A 13053-nucleotide genomic window follows, 5' to 3' on the forward strand; every position below is an offset into this window, starting at 1 on the left:
GTCTTTTGTTTCCCCCCAGAATATATTTTTATATTTGTAGTAAATGTTCACTTTGGTTTCTTAAATGTCTGTAGGAATAAAAAGAACAAAGATTCTTTTCATAGCTTAAGAAACTTTTTCACTTTCACTTTCAGAGATAATAGTAGATCAGACTTTTTCTTTAGCCTCCTTTATACTGCATTACTATGTTAGTTATATAAAGCACTTGTCAAAATATCGTAGGAAATTTTCCCAGGTGAATCTATATCCTGGCATCATAGACTTCATTCCACTGATTAAGCTATAAGTGAAAAATCCCAGAAGGTTAAAGTGGCTAAAAATCCTGAATGGTTTATAAGCTGGAGTGCCTCTGGGTATGTGAAGTTTCTTGATGAAGCAGTTGAAAATGTTATCACCTAGCCTTGAAGGAGTGATTCCACTTGCTCTAATTCTCCATGGCTTTGAACTACAAATTGCATCAATCAAAGAATTTGATTGACTTGCCATAGGAATAGGTCCTTTGATGAGCTAGGGAAAATGAGAAAGTTTTAACAATTAAGGTTTTCCCCCTGGTTTAAATATATCTGTTTATTGCAATGATGGGTAAAATCCAAAATGTACTTACTTTTTGCCAGTATTGCCAGGTCTACTCTTCCACAGGGTGGGGCAGGGTGGCAGCTTAGGGCACCTATACACATAATGGACCTCTGCTCCAAGGTTTGCTAATTAGCACGCATCAGATCAGACTCAATTAATCCAGTCTTCTTGAGCATGTTAATTAGCGCACTCCAGCAGCCTCTGTGTCACATGTATTCAGCAGTCCCACATTTCAAAATGGTGGCAGGGATACTTTAACTAAAGTTGCTCAGATCCATGTGACACTGCAGACCCTTTACACAGAGCATGTGTATAGATGCTCTTATATACTAACTGGTTCACAGAGACATAAGCTTTCATAGGTGACAGCTTACTTTGTCAGATGCTACAACTAGTTCATTCATAACACTTGTGAACTGTGCTGCAAATTTGCAGTGGAGTGCCAAAATTTGATGCCAAAATGTCCCAGTATCCAAAAAATTAAAAGGAAAGAAAACACCACCACAAAAAGCCACATGGCACAAGTGGCAGCAGTGTATGCTCCCAGAAATTAAGCCTGGTTGTCCAGAGCCATGGTCTGGTTGCTGGCCAGGTTCTGTGCAGCCAGATCGGTGCTGCTGCTGCCCTGGGAGGCCCCCCAGAATCCCAGATAAGGCTGCTGGGGCCAGCACAGGTGCTGGCCCTGGCCTCATGTACCCTGCTTGGGACAATATGACATATGCTGGAGTGCATAAATGTGTGCCACTGCTTTTTGTGCCTCTGGAAATGCATGCCACCGAATGGGGGAATGCACCCTCTGGGTTTATCTCAAGATTATTTTTGCAAACCTAACAGGGCTAATTGTGTGGCATCCCACAGTACTCATGAAAGGATCTCATGACACCCCAGGCTGCCATGAATATCAAGTTGAGAATCACTGGTTTAAGGTGTCACCCTGCCCTGCCTTCTGCCTGACTTCAGAAAACCATGGCTAAAAACCTGTCCTTCAGAATATTCCATTCCATTCAGAATATTCCATTCCATTCAGAATGTTCCATTCCAACTTTCAGAGCTTTATTAAATGCGGGGTGGTCCAAATTGCCTGCTATTCTTAATTCTTTTTCATCTTCCATTTTACACACATTTTTGTCCTCAGGAAATCTGCAGAGCTTGCAAGATTTGAAGGCTAACATGAGAAGAATTGCCCAGCCTTGTCAAGATCACCTGAACATTTTTGAAGAAAGGTGAAGTAGTACAGAATTCTTATTTTTCTAGATCTAGGCAATCTAACAAAGCCCTATTAACCTCGAAATCCCTGCATTTAGTGAATGTATGCCATTAGCATCTTTTCTGTTTACAGAGATTATATACCATATTTTCTCAAATATAAGATGAGAATTTTGTTCCCCCCCATTAGCATGGGGGAATTGGCACACCCGCAACTCCCCCATTAAATACATTGGCTATCATTAAACTGCTGCTAGAAGCAACAATGTGCTCAGTCATGGAAATCAACTATGAAGCTGATTGAATGCAGTAGGCCTGTGCAAAGCAGCAAGTATTTGATTTGGATTTGGATTTGGCTGATTCAAGGGACAGTGATTTGATTCAGTGATTTGAATCACTGTCCTGATTTGATTTGGCCAATTTGGATTCGGAGATTCGGTCACCAAAGTGGCTACTGAAGCTTCAGACAGCCCTAACAGATAGGGATATGTTCCCAGGAAGTGAGGCAGGGAGGGAGTAAGGCTGGGACTAGGGAAGGGGTGGGGGGAGGGGTGCCACTCCCAGGGCTGCACTGTGCTCCACCTGTCCCCCTGTGCCTAGGTTCTGCCCATCCCCACTCACCCCACCTCCTGGGCTGCTGTCATTCCATATCCAAATCTGGGGGCACACACTCCTGGAAGAGCTCAACACAGCCCCCAAGCCCGCAGCCCTTCTGGGAGGTGCAGAGCAGCAAGAGAGCCCACACCCACTGACAGTTCTCATTGCAGTTGGTGCCAGCCATTCCCGGGGCTGCTGTATCAGGGGCTAGGGTGAATGTGGACAATCTGCACCATGTCCCACACCACCCAGGGCTTCACTTGCTGCCACTCCCTACAGCCCCTGCTGCAATGGCCCCAGGAGCAGCTGACACCAGCTACCTGACACCACGGTATGGTGCAGCCCAGGGAATTCAAATGAGCACCAAAACTTACTAACCTAACCCCATCACCAGAAGCCAACTTCCTACAGCTCAAAACACAAAACCTGCCAACAATCTCCAGTACCTCCACAAACTTCACACCAGAATCTATCAAAGACAAGAATACCCAACTACCTCTGGGGGCACATTTCTCACAAAAAACCCCATTTTGTCTCCAGTCTCTCAGGCCCAATCCTGAAAGGGAATTTACAAACCACTTTTCACAGCTGGACCTATGAACTTCACTTCATCAGCCTCCTAGGTAGTAGGTACAGAAACTTATGGACTCAATATAGACATTGAATTCTGACACACTGCAACCTGCCAGACATCTGACTCCTGAGGTACCTCTGCATTTTTACTTGTGCTGCTACATCCCCCTGTGGCTGCTGCACCACCAGCAGTCCCACCATGCCTCCCCGACCCTGGCAGAGTGCAGTTTTAGTTGTCATGCCCAGGACCTGGGGCCTCCTCCTTCCCCACTGCCCCAGTCCATACCTCAAAGTTTATCCTGGCATGGGAGCTCAGCAGGGATGTAGTCTTCCCCTGCTGGGTGGTGATGCAGTGAGTGCCCCCTCCAGCTCTGAGAGCGGGGCATTAAACAGCTTTTAAAAAATGAAAAAAGGAATTAGGTACAGATGGAGTGAGGAGGGTGGCATGCACTCTGTCTGCACCTGGAGCTTGGGGAACACCACCAGTGGGAGGTTCACCTTCAGGAACACTAGCTGCTTCACCAAACCAGAATCCAAGTAGGTACAGTGGGGTGTCACTACCTCCCCAGCAATGCTGAACACACTCTTGCTTGGAACACTGGTTGGTGGACAGGACAGGTGTCTGTGGGCAACTATGGTCAGAGCCGGCCACATCTGGCTGCAGCTTGCCTAATAGGCCAAGGGGTTGCACAGCAGCAGCTTAATGTCCTTGGCAAGATAGGCAGCCACCAAGACCTGAGTGCTACCTGCTTGATGGTGGGGTTTGGTGCCTCTGGACCCCACCATGGAAGCCATGACCTTGGCCTGGAGTTACAGTCCAGTGCATGTGCCTAGGCTAAGGGGTCACAGTCCAGTGGCTCCACATCCTCAGTGAGATAGGTAGCCACTGAAGACTCAGTGCTACCTGCCTAAGGCTAGGATCTGGTACGTCTGGACCCCAACATTGAAGCCATGACCTTGGCCTACATTTGCAGTGGCTGGCATGGAGGAGACTGGCTGGTGCTGTTACTGGCAGTGCTGCCACAGGAAAGTGGATCACCCTTTTTTCACATCCCCTTACCTCTGCCCTTCTGATTCCCTGACTCTGTTGACCAGCACCTGCATCCAGTGATTGAGGGTTTTGGTGCTGCCAGTGCACATGCTCCTTTTCAATCTTGGGTCACACATGCCTGCCAGCATGTGGACTGTATTGGACCACAAGGGATCCATACGTCTCCTGATGCCCTCCTTCAGCCGCCTCATAAGTGCCTGCACATCTGGTGACAGCGCCTTGCCCCAGCCAGGAACACTGATCCCCTGGAAGCTCTCCATTAGGCTCTGAAGTTCCCTGACTATGTGGATCACCTGAATAAGGAGGGCATCAGCAGCATGAGGGTCCCAGTGCCTTGAGGAAGGGCTTGAGGACCACCAAGATCTGGGACATGGTATCCCAATCAGCTCTGTTAAGGGGGCTGCTGATCCCAATCCCAATGTGCTGCTCCAGTGGAGGTAGCTTGCCACCTTCCTACATTTGGAAATGAGCTTGCTGGTGGTGCTGGCACCATCACTGGCAGCCCTGTCGCCCTCCAAGGCATTCCTGACAATGAGGTGGAACTTGTGTGCCACACAGTGGATGCCAGCAAAGTTGGCATCATGAACCATCTTGACCATATTGGCCCCATTGTTGGTGACCATGAACCCATAGGTGAGCTCACCCTGCCTAATGACCCACCTCTGCACCAAGTGGCTCATGGCTCCCATGATCTCTGTTGCTGTATGGGACTCATCCATCACCTCAGCTTGAAGGAGAGTCCACTGATGGTCTGACTTATTGCAGCAGTGCCCTGTGAGGGAGAGGTAGGTGTGATGTCCACCTCAGCTGCTCCACATGTCTGAGGTGAAGTGTAAGGCCACCTGTGGTGTTACCAGATTTGCCCATTCCTTTGGGGTGTGCTCATTTATTAGGGATACATTTCTAGGGTCTTGGTCATTCTATTGATGTGCTGCTTGTGTTACTTGTGTTTCTATACGGATCTGTATCTTTCCCTTCCGCAAGCCATCACCCCCAATGGAGCTATCTTGCAGGACTCAATTTCAGTGTGGCTGGGTTCCTGCAGTACCCAAATCAGTCATACACACAAACACACACAGATTAACGTGACACACCTGACCTGGCCAGGTTGATCAGCATGGACAGGCTGACACCCTCATATGCCAAGAATCAGTTCATCAGAGCAACAATAACTACAGTCAGACACAAGCACACAGTTAAACAGAATACCTCTGAATCTGGCTGGGTGTCCAGCTGACACCCTCATAAGGCCAGCATTGAGTTCATTAGGGCACATCTGAGCCAAACTGGGTCAATCAGCCTGTACAAGCTGATCCCCTTATGTGTTTCAAACTCAGCACGTCCCAATCTTTTAGCCTCTTGATGAGCAGACCCCACAGTATTTTTGGGCTTCACAGGGATCTTTAGCTTAGGTAAAAGAAGCGAGGCTGCAGAGCAAGTGGGGAAGGAGAAGAAGAGAAGGAAAAATATACCCAGTTACCACCAGTTTGACTAAAAAAGTTATTTATTGCTAAGTATACAAAATATATAATGACACTAGTAGTAATAGACATGCAAAGGAAAAACAAACACAAACAGTTACAGTATTACCCTGGTTTCACTAAGTATTTGGGGAAACTTAGCTCAAGCTTAATTAATACAGTTCAGGTTCAGAAATCTATGCTTAGAGAGAGAAGAGAAAAGAGAGAGAGCTGGGATCTCACCAGTCCAAGGCACTCGGGTTGCAAAGCTGACAGGTTAAAGTTCTCAGTGCGATTCTTGAAGGGAGACGATCCGCCTCCTTCAGCCTCTCAAGAAGAAAGCAGGTGGTGTCAGCACACACACTGCTGCTTCTTTTACAGATTTTTATACCCTCAGTTCAGCTTCTTTCAAGCATTCTCAATAGTGTAAATCAAATTGTCTTTTCTATTGACAAGAGGTTATCTGGTTGGAACATCTCAGGAAACTGATTGATACTCAGGAAACACATACTTAGGAGCCAGCATGATATTCCCATGAATAGCAGATATACTGATGAGATAGCTCCTGGTTTCTTCAGAAACAATAGATAGCTTGCAGCATCAGGGTTTTGGATTTTTACTTGTGAACAAGCCTCAGCTTAGCATGACTTTTCCAGATCTTACTATAGTCTTTAACAGACTTAAGGCAATTATTGGAGTGTTCATAACCTTTTGTGGAGAGGACTTCTACCAGTCGTCCCGGGAAAAGTATGATAACACTTGTGGTCAGGGCTCCAATGGGCTGGATGCTGTGATGAACCCTTTACCATTGTTCAAATGTTGCCCATACCCCCTGACTTGTGTCTTGCCCAGCAACCGAGTTTTGGACAATTAAGTTTAAACAGGCCTCCCATAGTGGGACCAGGGAATGTACCGCCCGAGATGCCTATTAAACTTACTTCTGCTTAGTGGTGTGTGTGTGTGTGTGGGGGGGGGAAGTCCTTTGTAAATCCAGTTTAGAACTGGTCTGATAAATGCTGAGCTGGGTGTGTGGGTTGATTAGCATTTGGAGCACAGATTCCCATCATTCAGTGCTCCCCCGCTTCGCTGATCCCAGAATTCACTGTAGTCTCTGCTTCAGGCTTTCTGTTCTCCATCTCTCATGTAAATGAATGGTCATCTGGTTCCATCTCGGATGCAAATGAGACCTAGGGCAGTTGTTTCACTGTTGTCGCCCTTATCTGGAGGGTTTAAGTGTGTCTTTCACTGCATCTTAATCAGTTTCTGTTTAGGTAGAGGAGGGGAGGGTGGGGGGATTCTTTGTGAGTCAGACAATCTGCGTCCTGTGTCAGGGTTCCCCAAGAACATGGAGCTGAGAGGTAACAGTGGTCCTGTACTATGCAGCTTCTCCCATAAGTACTCCCTGCATGCCTCATACAGGGAATGCACCACCATCCTGCTGAAGGTGGTGCATGTGCGTGTTTGGTAGGATGGTGCCATGAGTGCTATGAACCTACTGCCAGGCTCAGGAGGAGCAAGGGGATGGTGCCTGTGGAGCTTCATCAGCATCCCTGTGGTGCTCATGCATTTTGTTCCCTTGCCCTGGCTGGTTTTGGCTTGGCAGTGTAAGCAGATAGCATACATGGGATCATCTGCCAGTTCAAAATGATCCCAAACTTCCTGCTCACTTCTGGGGTGCGGGTGCACATGTGGATGCTTCAGTTTCCCCCTCCTCAGCAGGCAGAGGCACATCAACAGGAGGAGTGGACTCAGATGAGCTGCATGCCTCTGCAACTACTACCTCAGCCTCCTCTGAAGTGCCTTCTGGGAAATGAGACCTGGATCTAGGGGAAACTTGAGGAATGTGCAGCACAAACTCAGCTGATTTCCCCTCCATCCCCAGAATTCCCCTTCCTAAGGCACTCAGATGCAGCTCCAGCTCCAGCTCTTCCTCTGGCACTAGAAGGCTCAGCATGGTAAGTGAAATGGGGGTGCAGGAGACTGTCATGCTGGTGCTGGTGCTTGTTGTCATGGTAGTGGTGGAGGGGGGGGCTATGGCTGGTGGTCTTGGAGGGAATGCAGTCTTATACACAGGCAGTGACACTGGCACTGCTCCCCTCTCCCTGTTGCATCTGGAAGCCTCGTCCCTGCTAGTTGTAGGAAAGAGGCTGCATCTCAGTTGGCGGGGTGGGTGGGGAACTTACACCTCTCCCTCTACCCTCTCTTCTGCCCCTCCCTGAAGGCTTGCCAGATGCCTTTCCACCAAACTTCATGGTGTGTTTCATAGTGTCTATAGTGTCTATAGTGTATTTCATAGTGTCTATACAAATATATCAAAGTATCTGCGTTTGTATATATATGGTATAAGGTGTGTAGTATATGCCACAAGGAATAAATGTATAGAACTAAAATATAAATGTATCTCCCTTCCTATATAAATTAAAGTATATATTGTAATATCCAATATAATTATAAACTTGAAAAGAATAAATCAATGAATATAATAATTAAATAAAAGGGTCTAGAAGAAAGCAAAAGGTATAGACTAGGCTAGCAAGTAGGAAATCATTCAAATCAATGCTAGTAGTAGCCTTCATTGTCTAATGCTCCCAGGATGCTGGAAGACACAGCTCAGTAACCATCAGACCCCAAGGTAGAAAGCAGGCCAGTTCAAATAATGCTGCCTTTTATGCTGTTTTTCCATCCCTCCCCCAGAGCACTGGGATTAGAAAGGATCTCAGGGAAGAGTCACAGTCACTGGCCAGCTACACATTCAATATGAGAGCAGTCCTCCCACATATTCTGCCCTCTTCCCCCTCCCTCTCCTTACTTTCTGTTTCCCTGCAGGCAAGCCCAGCTTGAGATTCAAAACTTGAAATTTTTTGAAACTTTCAAAACATTGCAACTGCTCTTGTTTTGTTTTGAGGCTATTTCGAGGCTTAGTTTCAGTTCAATTTTGCTGTTTCCAGCTGGAAATGAGTCAAAAAAGCGTTGAAACAAAACAACTGGCAACATTTTGCACAGCCCTACTAAACAGTGCCATCTTACCCAAGAATTTCTGTTTCTTCATGAACCTTAAATATCTGACAAACAGCACCAGACTTCTGTGTAGGTGAGAGGCTCTGTTGCCCCCTGTCTCAGCCTGTCATGTGTGATTAGTGTGTCTTGCTCTCTATTGGGTGGAAACAGATGAGGCAGCCCTGTGCCTCATCTGCATATATATTTTTGGAGGTTTCCAGGACTTGTGGCTAGAACACCCAGTTTTAGTCACAAGTGGAGGGTTAATTAGCATATGGATCCTTTTGGGGGGTATTTGCAATACACCTGCATACTGAGCAGAGCTAGGCTGTGGGATCACCATGATTTGAACTAGTATTGACTCTGCTAGAGTCCAGCTCAATGAACTATATGATATAAATCATAAGCCTTTGGTTCTTGACTAATATCATGCACAGTTTGTACTATGTATAAGTAGGTACAAAAGTGGTTCTCAAAAATACGCTTATGGAGTACCTGTGCAGCAATCAGGATTGTGGCCAAAGTCAGACCCAAAGCAATTTCCCAATTTTTTATTAGTTTTCCATATCTAGAATCTAATTACTGTGGGTTCATCTTATATTCAGGGTCGTCTTGTATTTGAGTAAATATGGTATTAACCTGTTTTCATTTAGGCTCCTGAGAAGATTTTCTAGACTTGATTACAAACCTATTTTAAATTTCTAACTGAAAATTTTATAAAATAAATGTCACATCAAAATCAATGGCTGTTTTATAAGGGGCAAGATAGCATGTTTGCAAAAAGCAGTTGCATTAAAGCTTTTACCATAGAAATCTTTAATCTGCTTCTCAAACCCTTGTTACTCTGCTTTGTCCTCTATTTTTTCACTATATTAAAAAGTCAGTGGTCTTTAAATTGTATTCTTTGGTAGAGTTTGTGTTTTTTTATTGATGTGCCGTAAAACAATAACTGATCTAGCTCCCTGGTCATACAGCTGTGTGAAATTTATAGTTTTTCCTTCAAAGGTGTTTATGAAAAAGTGCTATTTAAGTCAGATTTGTATGAGTCTTGTGCTCCAGGCTTTTGCTTTCAATTTGGGATGTAAACAGACCAAAAATTTCAAAGTGAAACTCCACAGAGAATTTGTTTCACCTGAGTTAAAACCAAATCTAATCTATAGCTGAAATCAAGCTAAATCATCAATACTTTACAGTTTGGACTTAAAACAAACAAAAGAATACATTAACACAAGCTTGTGAAAAATTGGCCTATAAATACTTTAAAGGACTAAAGAACCATTCAAACCACTCAACAACCTTGTATGAGTTTTGAGAGAATGCCATGCCAAGCAAGTAAAATTGGCATGGAAATGTTTATGAAACTTCTTTATGGTCCAGAATGGGACTGCAAATCAGATACTGAGGATTCGGACAAATGACATAGTTATACCAATGTAATTTGTTGCTATATCCACTGGGATATTGGGGTGTGTTTTTACACATACACACACATACACAATATAATTTTTATTCCTCACTGGAGTGAAAATAGGTGGAAAACTTCACAGTTTTCATGGAATGATTTTTTTTCTAGTCAGCAAGGTTTGAGTTCATTTAATCACACTGACTTTCCAGTTGCTTTATTGTTGAAGGGAAGCCTTAAATCCCAAAATTAGGACAAAGGGGAATTATTTTGTTGAATGGGCCCGGGAATTAAGAGAGAACATATCATGCTTGTCTCCTCCCAAGAGAATCACTTTATTGGAAAGCTAACGTAAGTTTAACTAGCATTCTGACAAGACAGTGGGAATGCAAAAACCTGTATGGGATGATAGGGGTAGTCCAGACTCCAGGATCAGTGATTTCTTTCTGTTCAGTTCCTCAGATCTTTCTATTCTCCAAACTCACCAAATTCCCCAGGTTTACTACCACAGATCATTAACGATTTGTATCTGTTCACTCTTTGACTGGATATTTTCAAATTTCTTTATCTCACTGAAACTTTTGGAACTAGACTGAACTATTTCTCCTGTGGACATGGAAGGTGACAATTAGTTGGGATGTATATTTTGGTTGAAGTAACAGTTTTGGAGAGAAGGATTCCTTATCTCCTTCCTTCTCCATCATGAAATGTTGTTTCTCACCATTCTGTTTTTATTTTCACTTTACTTAATAGCCTTTATAGATAAGGCAGCTTTGTTCTTTATACTTATATAAGAAAACTAACACAGAACATCTATTATAAGTAGAGGTGCACTGATGCATTGGTCTGATATTGGATTGGCACTCATATAAAGAAAATTTTCTGTCTCAGAAATTGGCCCAATACACCTGATAATTTGTCTGATAAATGCCCATTCATGTGCACAGCTGCAGCAGAGCACGTAGCAAGTGAGGAGGAGAGCCAGCAGCATGGAGATCTGCCTCCAGCTGGTAACTCTGGTGTAGTGGGAGGGGATGAGGGAGGGAAGAGGAGAGGAAAGAGGTGTGGGGGGACAGATCAAAGCCCCTGTGGTGAGGGAGGGTGTGGGGTTGGGGTTGGGGCTGCGGCAGGGGCTGGGGCAGGCACTGTCCAGCCAGAGTGGGGTGGGTGTGAGACAGAGCTGTGTCTCATCTGGGAGACACAGAAAGGGAGGGGGTGGCTCCCACTGCTGCACATGGCTCGTCTAGTGCTTGCCTGCTCATGTGGCTGCTTCCACTGCTACTCCCACCGCTTGTTCGGGAGGGCATGGGGGGGGTGTGCTCCTGGATCTGCCTGGCTGCAAAGATCCCAGTGTAGCCTGGTCTCAACCCACCCTGCCCCACCCTGCCCCACCTCACATAGATCTGGGGGCACACGCCCTCCCCATGCCTTTCCAGACAAGTGGTGGGAGGAGCAGTGGGAGCCACCAGATGAGCACTGGACAAGCTGTGCGCAGACGTAGGTGCCACCCCTGTTCCTTTCCCATGTCCCCAGGCTCATTCCTGCATTTGCCTTGGCCCCGGCCCCAGCCCCAGCCCCAGGCCACCCTGTGCCACACAGACTTGGCAGCACATGCCCCCCCATCCCTCAGACGAGCCACTTACAGCTCTGTCCTACACCCCTCCCCACCGCAGCTAGGCAGCACCTGTCCCAGCCCCAGCCTCATTCCCTTCCTCAATGCAGGGGCCTTGATCTCCCCCACCATGCCCCTTCCCTCCCCCCTCCCCGTACACCATACCAGACTTACCAGCTGGATGCAGCTCTTCAAGCTGAAGAGCTGTGTCTCAGAAATTAGATTGGTATTAGCCGATATGCCTCCTTAAAAATTGGCTATCGGCATTGGCCCAAAAAACCTCTATTGGTGCAACCCTAATTATAAACTACACTACATCTACTACATTTAGCCACATCAATCATTCCTACTAACATTTGAAGATTAAGCTATGTATAGTTTATTTGGATTATGTGATTTAAGTTCTTCATTTATTATGTTTCCTTTCAGGCCATTTACTCTGCTTAATTTGATCTCATTACTGGTTTAACTGGACGTGTTGATTACTTCCTTTTCTTTCCTGATGAAGTTAATTGCCACGTCTTCAAAAATTCACTCTACAGTCACTAAGAAACAGGCTTTGATGCCCTCTGCTTTAGCCACACTTCTGCAGCTTAACTCAGAATTTCTATTATTTTAGTTATATATTTAAAACAAAAACATGCAGTTCTGATTTTTATGTAATCCAAGATATATGCAAGACTGAGGCCTCTAATGTGTTCCTTACATAAATAAATCCAGGATATTAAAAAGTGCTCCCAGGCTTCCAGCCTCCCACCAGGGCAGGCAGCCCAAGCAGGAGGAATAGAAGCCAAGGACTTAAGTCCCCAAATCAGGTAAGAATCTTCCCTCCATACTCTCTGCACCTTCTTTCTTCCCATTTCCATGATATGTGTTCAGCAGCACCTCCCTGCCCTTCCCATTCCCTCCTCACTCTCTCTATTTATGTCTCTGGGTACAAGAAAGGCAGACTCACCTGTTGCCACTGCTGTCCTCACTTCTTCTGTTCCACTTCAGCTATGACTGCGGGAAGACTTCACGGGGAATGAAAATAATTTTTGGCTTTTATTCAGAAGATTTGGGGATCAACTGTTATCTCACCTAGCATTGAAACCAGGGAAAAATTGATTAGATGAAATTGTATCTGTTTCACTGCTATCAGCTATCATTCTTTCTATACTTTTTCTTCTCATTACATGAATATTGCCTAACCTTTGCTTATATGGGGAAGCAAAGAATCTAAGAACTAATTCAGTGAACGGGTAGCAGCCTGAGAAAATGGGTAGCTTGCTGAAAGCAATGTATTCTGGGCTATGTAACACAACCCAAAGCCCAGAACTGTTAGGACCACAGGGATTTGAACCTAGAGCAGTAAAGCCAGCAGGCAGAGGCAAAGTCTGTAGCACCAGCACTCCCTCCTGGTCCCTCCTCTGGGGAGTCAAATGATCAAGTGGAACCTATGGAAACTATGAGCCCCTGAAAGGGTGACCACAAAACCCCTCTTACTTTCTGTGATATACTCTTAGGTGTACTTCTGGACCTCTGCTTGGCTCATGCCTGATCCCAGCCTTGCCACAGGCCCTGCTTCTGCCTTGTTTGA

The 13053-nt window shown here is 45.6% G+C and overlaps 1 long non-coding RNA gene across 1 annotated transcript; it reads right to left on the bottom strand.

The window, feature by feature from the left end:
- Positions 1 to 3611: 3611 nt before the first annotated feature.
- LOC109305399 lies at positions 3612 to 11477 on the bottom strand. The gene is made up of 3 exons (XR_002099622.1): positions 11464 to 11477; positions 11231 to 11235; positions 3612 to 3756 (listed from the first exon to the last, which is right to left on the bottom strand). It is a non-coding gene; the product is annotated as an uncharacterized LOC109305399 (long non-coding RNA).
- Positions 11478 to 13053: the final 1576 nt, after the last annotated feature.

Source organism: Gavialis gangeticus, unplaced genomic scaffold (assembly GCF_001723915.1).
Source record: "Gavialis gangeticus isolate Ggan-Ray unplaced genomic scaffold, GavGan_comp1, whole genome shotgun sequence".
NCBI lineage: Eukaryota > Metazoa > Chordata > Crocodylia > Gavialidae > Gavialis > Gavialis gangeticus.